Source organism: Phodopus roborovskii, unplaced genomic scaffold (assembly GCF_943737965.1).
Source record: "Phodopus roborovskii unplaced genomic scaffold, PHOROB, whole genome shotgun sequence".
NCBI classification, from domain to species: domain Eukaryota; kingdom Metazoa; phylum Chordata; class Mammalia; order Rodentia; family Cricetidae; genus Phodopus; species Phodopus roborovskii.
This window is the reverse complement of record NW_026125540.1, coordinates 5234623-5242177: the sequence shown is the minus strand read 5'-3', so window position 1 is coordinate 5242177 and position 7555 is coordinate 5234623.

The following is a 7555-nucleotide window of genomic DNA, read 5'->3' as shown; positions in this document are numbered from 1 at the left end:
AAGCCATAGAAACATCGCCCCTTTGTTCGTTACTATCAGGATCAAAGGGTGTATACATACGGTAGGCTTCCTTTAGCCTCTCCAAAAATGCAGTCAGAGTTTCCTCTCGTCCCTGGGTTATCTGTCTTACCTGAGCCAAATTCGTGGGGCCTGGATACTGAATGCTATTTTGTTGTCTTTAAATTGTTCAATTGCTAAGGAAGGAACAATTGATACAATACACTTGATTATCAATGTTGCTGAATTAATCCAATTTATATATTTTAAAAATGCTTTGATTCCAAAATTTAATTCTAAAAACAGGTTACTGGGGAAATGAATTTCTATTTCTATTTCCACAGAAAATGAAAAGCTATAGATTCCTTCCAGACTAACATGGTTTGATCAAGCAAGACCTGCTGAAACAGTGTCCAAGGTGATCCAACATTCAAAACAGCTGGACCAAGGTAGCCTTACAGACCACTACAGCCTGGATTTCTGCATCTTCTTAGTATCCCCATGACAGCACACCCTACCATCAAAAAACAGTTTGGAAAGAATGACACCCAAATTCCCAAATATTGTCTATAAATGTTTGTTTTCATTTAAATAGGGTTAGTTAGTTAATGATCACAACCAATCTCTTTTTAAAGGTAAAAAGGGGATTATGGTATAGAAACAAATACTTTGTTTTGGCATGGATTTTCATTTATTGATATAAATTTAAGGTCACTTTTGTGATATGTATATTTCTCCTCTTGTTTAGGTATTGTTTTTATATAGCTCATTTAAAAATGTAATGTATAATTTAGTACAGATTATAGTTACCTATAATAGTCAAAACTTATAGTTTTTCTAGATATACAAAAATATATTTCAAATGGACAGGCATTCTTCAAAGACCTACAGCATATGGCATTTAAAATAGCTTATGGTTTTTCTTAACAGTGAGGCACAACTGCTCCTGGCAACACCACCTGCGTCAGAAAGGAAGATGGACATCAAAGAAACTCGTTATGGAGTTTGATTCTAATAGGGCAAGAGTGAGAGGGAAACACAGAGCACTCTGTGTCAAGAAATTCTAATTGTGGTTAGAAGAGTTGTGTGTATGTGTGTAGGCATGTTTGTATCTTGACCAGGTGTGTAAATGCACATGTCCCTTAAGCATGATGAAGATGCTTTAAGCTATGGGATAGAATTAAGAACTTGAAAACTAAGCCTGGAGGTGGTACAAGCTTTTAATCACAGCACTTGGGAGGCAGAGGCAGGTTGATCTCTGATTTCAAGCCTGCTCTACAGAGTGAGTTCTAGAACAAGTGGGGCTACACAGACAAAAAACTGAAGGAAGGAAGGAAGAAGGGAGGGAGGGAGGAAGGGAGTCAGGGAGTCTTTGGATCCATGTCTCTCCTAACTATTGCATTTTGCATTCTGGGGTAGAAAATGAGTTATTTCTCCAACTCAGATATTCATTTTTTTTTGTATTTTTGTTTTTAAGATTTATTTTTATGCTACATTAACGAGAATTTTGCTGGCATGTATGCACTCATGTGTGGGTGATACCTATGGAGGTCAAAGAGGGTGTCAGATCCCAGAAACTTAGCATTGTGTTCACCATAAGATTTTCTCAGATGATCATGTTGAAATTCCAGCAACTCTCTGCCCTCTGTTTTGTCATCTTCTTCCAGTACAAGAAAAGTTCCAAAACAAAACAGAAGACAAAACAAAACAAAAAAGGTTTGTTTTTCTGTTTGTTTTTTATTCTTCCCCTACTCCTGGAATAGTACCTGGCACATAGTGGGTCCTCAGGGACTCCATAGAGGCATGAGTGAATGACAGGCCAGTGTGTGGAATGTCACCAGCATGTGGAAGATAATGAAAATATACATAAAGTCACAGCACAGAGCTTATAAATCCATAAAGATCCCTGCTTCATTTCCTAAATTGCTTTTCTTTATTGTACCCGTGATGCCTTGGGTGTCCTTTACTTCTGTACCATACCCATCATGCTTTGGACGTCATTCATTCACAAAAGGTCATGTATCACAAGGAGTTGTGTAGCAATAAAAATGCAGTGTCCGGGTCCCCCATCTGGTCCAGTGCAGACACACTAGTGAAGAACATGAAGACAGTGGTTATTTATAGTAGGTTGTTCCCCAACATCCATGCAAAAGATGACTAGGTGAAAATGGAGTCATTGCTCCATGGGACATGTGGTCAGGCCCCTGTCTGCCTCTGACCTGTGTAGTTAGTTCCTTTTCCCGATAGAAACACTGAAGGAAGCAAGGATTTGTTTGGGCTCATGCTTTGACTGGCTGTAGTCTATCATGGCCTGGAAGGCAAGGTGATGGGAATAGGGGGCTGGCTGCCTGCTCACAGTTTGACTGTTCAGGAAACAGAGCTCAGGCCAGAAGTGGAGAGAGCCTGTGACTCTCAAGCCCCATTTTATGATTCTATATCTTCTAGCTGGACCCAGGGTCTTAAATTACACTCACCCAAAACAGCACCACCAGTCAGGGTGTCAAGTGTTTAAACATGGGAGCCTGTGGAGACGTTACACAGAGAAACCAAAATAGCCATTTGGATTATTTGACTTTATGCTATAAACTGGATGTGTAGGAACCACAGAAAAGTGACTGCTGAAACAAGATGGGCAATGCTGTAGGGTTCCTGCTCCATGGAAGAGTCTACCAGACAGTCTGCAGGACACCAAGAAAAATGACTGACAAACTGCCAATACAGGTGGACAGTTTAAAGTTTCCTGCTTTGCTGAGGAATCTGCCAGACACACTGGCCTATAGGCTGAAGATGGAACATTACAGAAGAACTTCAGGTGACTGACAGGTAGCAAGATGTCTCTGTCATTTCTAGAGTTTATATATTATCCTTCTGTGGTCTTTGAGGGAGTTGAATACAGATAGTTATGATTATAGTTTTCCTTAGTTAGGATTAAAAACCAGTTACATATAAGACTTTAAACTCACAAAGATAGGATAGATGATGGAATATTTTCTTTAAATCTTGCTAAAAGTTAGTGGACTAAATATTGTTAACTGTAGTTCTTATTTGATAACTATTTTGTTATATGTTTTACTATGTTAAAGTTAAAACCCTTTTTTAAAATTTTAGGCTGAAAAGAGGAGATGATGGGAGATGTCATTCTATAAATATGTTTCTCGTATTGGTTAATGAATAAAACACTGTTAGCCAATAGGACAACAAGATAGGCAGGACTAGGAGACAAGGAGGATTCTGGGAGATGTAGTAGAGGAATGTCAAGATGTAGGGCATGAGAGAAGAGGTCCGGACCCTCTCTTCAATAAGATGAGACCATGTGGAAACACTTAAATTGATAGAAATGGGTTAATTTTTAAGACAGGGCTAGCTAATAAGAAGCTCTAGCCATTGGCCAACAACTTTATCACTAATAGAGTCTCTGTGTGTTATTTTGGGACTGATGCTGCTGTGGGACCAGGCTGGTGGGAAACTGCTCCTAACACTTATTTGTTTGATCATATACAAAATAACCACAGGGACAGGCCCTGATTCCACTGCTAGGAGTCCTACAAATAGACCAAGCTACACAACTGTCACAGATATGTAGAGGGCCTAGGTTGGTCCCTTGCAGGCTCTCTAGTGGTTGGTTCAGAGTCTGAGAGGGCCTATGAGCCCAGCTTGTTTTTGTGGGCTCCCTTGTGATAACCTTGATACCCCTCCATACCCACCCTCCCTCCTGGGATATTTTGTATCAGTTGCATTGTATCTTTCCTTTTTGATAGTTATAGATTAATAACTAAGAGAGACCTAGCCAGTAAGAAGCCTGAGCCATCGGCCAAACATTTTATAATTAATATAAGCTTGTGTGTTTATTTGGGACTAAACGGTGGAACAAAAACATTAACCCTTCCAACTATTTGACCTAGGAATTTTTGGTACACTGTCTGAGATATCTAAGTCAGTTAGTAACATGATTCTAACTCATCTACAAGCTGTCCTAACTCCATTATACTGCCAGGGGACTAAACTTCATGGGGTTTGTGCTGGTACTTGACAGTTGAATCACAAGATCAGAGATTAACCTGCTAATGGAGGACCTTCTGTGAAGACAGATGGAAAGGGTAGCCTTCCAGGTGTGCCAAGGCGAGGAACAAAAGACAAACCCAAGAATGGCAAGGAATAGTATCAATCCTACTACTTGTCCAATAACTATTAACTGCCGAAAAACACTCCAGACACAACTGAGGCATGGTGACAAAAGTATCTTCCTTTACTAAAAATACTAGCTAGATCTGAGGGTGTTGAGCAAACACCCTCAAAAGGTAAGTTTACTTGATCCTGTCTGGATCCTGTCACCCTCCTTACCAAACACTCTACTACCAAAGTTCCTGTCACAACTAACACTGTAGTAAGTGTTCATTTATAGCTAACAGAATCTTGTAGGGGAAACAAGTGGTCAGACTCAATTGTTTTCACAAATACTAGATCTACCTATTTAAAAGCTCAAGGATTTACTCAATGCCCACTTACAAGTGCTGTTTTCTAGGGAAAATGTAAAGTTTTTTCAATGAAGTAAACTAACAAACAGGTTAGCCTTTTCTTTGTTCTCTACTTGTACCTCAGTACAGTAGACATGACTGAAGTATCAAGACATTGTAGATGAGAAACCAATCAGAAAGCTCTTAACAGAGTTAAAATTCTGGGCTCATTTACTTAGTATAAGAGAAGTCACAATCTCTGTACTCCCAGTTTTCCTTTTACTTTTAGTGATAGGGTTTCTCTGTGTACTCTTGGCTGTCCAGGAATTCATTCTGTAGACTAGGCTATCCTCTAAGTCAAGAGATTCACCTGCTTCTGAGTTCTCACTGCTAGGATTAAAGGCATATACACACTTGACTGAGACTGCCTCTTAACTTTGGATGTACCTTACAATCTCTTGGAAAGGTCAGGGTCAGGCAGCTGTCAATAGTGATTACACTAACTGCAGATCATTTTAATCAAATTTGCTAATGTTCTCAGACTTCTCCTGGAACTTGAATACAGAACCAATGTTAAGCTTACAGTTTCAAGGACTGAACCATCTCCTCCACATAGAGGAAGGCACTGGCAGACTAGACTGATGACTGTCATTGACTATGGTGTGGAGAAGCCATTAAAAGTCTAGATATGTAGTATGTCTGTCACCAATGGCCTTACATTCTTTGAAATGGCATCCTTTACAGTCAGTCAGTCACTTCTAATAGGCATGACAATAGCTAGAAAGAGCCTGCTAAAGATAGGAGTTCGTTCACTGCCAACCAGTATCATGACAGTGAAGAAAATTAAAGAGATGGTACTTCCAGCACCATCTCTTTAAGACACAACCATTTCTGACAAACTACAAAAAGAGAGCACAGATTACATGTGGAAAAATACTGATAAAATCAATAAAAATGTATCTGCAATATTTTGAGATGATTCCTTATGGCCAACAGATAGGACCAAGATGAATCTTCTATAACCACAGAGATAGGAAATTTAAGATTTTGCAGATGACCTAAGTTCACTGTCATTGCTACTTCCTACATCTGTGGGGCAATTTTATTCACACCACCCTCAAAAAGAGTTTGAACATCTATTATGCATCACTCTCATTACTATGTCTTTTCCCAAGACTGGGTTTCTCCGTGTGACAGTCTTGGCTTTCCTGAAACTCACTCTGTAGACCAGGCTGGCATCCAAACTCATTGAAATCCGTTTGCCTCTGCCTCCAGAGTGCTAGAATTAAGGGCATATGCCACCACCACCTGACTGTCTTTTTAAGATTTTTATAGATTTACAGGCTGAAGAGATGACTAAGTGGGTAAAGGCACTTGCCACCAAACCTGACAATATGAGTTCAAATCCTGGGACCTACATGGTGGGTAAAGAGAACTGACCCCTGAAGAGAACTGACCGACCCCTGCAATTTGTTCTTTGACCTCCACGTTCACACTATATATAATAAAAGCAAAATTTAAAATGTACTTATAGGATTTTGTTTTTGGTACAGGGTTTCTGTGTGTAACAGCCCTGGCAATCCCAGAACTCACTTTGTACACCTGCCTCTGCCTCCTGAGTGCTGGGATTAAAGGTGTGTGAACATAACAGAATTTGAGCCAAACCAGGAGTCATGTAACTTCATGCTACAATTGGACATTTCACTCACATAGTTCTATTCTGTAAGCTGAAAATGCTATATTCAATGAAGTACTTAAAACTTTCAACTCTAAAAAACAAAACAAAAACAAGTGAAGCAGTTGGCTTAGTCTTAAGTCCTTTTTAATGAACTTCTGAACAAGTAATGCTGAATACATGTTCCTAAATATGTCTATTACTCTCACTTTTTAAACTAAGTTAACCAAAGGAAGAGTTATGAATATTTGGTATTCCAGAAACCAGGGGGTAGTCCTGTTACCATCTACTTTAAATGGCAACTTTCTCATTTTAAAAGACACAAAGCAGCAATATGAGTACTTGAGGGCAGATAGGTAGAGCTCCTAAGAAAAGCCAGTTTGGAAGAACAATAGCTATGTGTCCTGAAAAACTCCAATTACAATGTAAACAGGTGGCAAATTCATTCAGGACCAAACAATGGAAAATCAAAGACAGCACAGAGGGCCCATGTGCCAGTCATGTACATGTAAACATAGAAGATAAGCATCATTAGTTGAAGTCAACTGAGATCTGAAACACTCTCAAAACCACCTCACTTCCTGTTACTCCTAAATGAGAAGACAAGTGTGTTCTCAGAGAACCCAGGCATCTTTACAGCACATTGAGATTCCCAACGTATAGAAATAAATCATCTGCATGAAATACAGGTTCTTGAAATAGAGAACAAGACCTCACTTAAGGTCCAGTGAAATGTCTCAGCAGGTTAAGGTGCCATGAAGCCTGGTAACCTGAGTATGATCCCTGAAACACATATAAGGGTGGATGGTGAGATTCCGAACTTGTTCTTACTTCCACACATGCATTCTCACACAAATGTGCATGCCCCCCCCACTCATCTTTTTAAACTTTCATAAGTAGGCATGGTGGTACACTATTTAATCCCAGCACTCAGGAGGGAGAGGGAATCAGACCTCTATGTTTGAGGCAAGGAGTGGTACATAGTGAAATGCTGTCAAAAAATATGACAGATCTCAGAATGGTTTTTCGGCACTGCTAGTAACACCCTTACATTTGGTATAAGCAGCCTTGAAACAATGGCTATAGTCTGGTTTAAGAAGATTGAACACTGGGGTTGTAACACCAAGTTCCAATTTATATTATACCAAACTTCTCTTCCTTCCACCCCAAAATGATCCGTCAGAGCTAAGTGCATGAACTAACAAACTAGTCTGTTAGACTCTTTCCTTTTCTAGTTTCCCCCTAAGTTTTTCTTTCTTTCCTTCCATACTGGCCCTCAACTCCAGCTCCCAAGTGCTGGGGTTACAGCACACACAACACCCTTTGCTTGTTTTTAGTATTTCCATGAGTATGCTTTCATGGAAGTAGTCATTTTACTATATGAACTAGAATATACATAAGATATTCTCTGTTAAATACAGAATTCTCC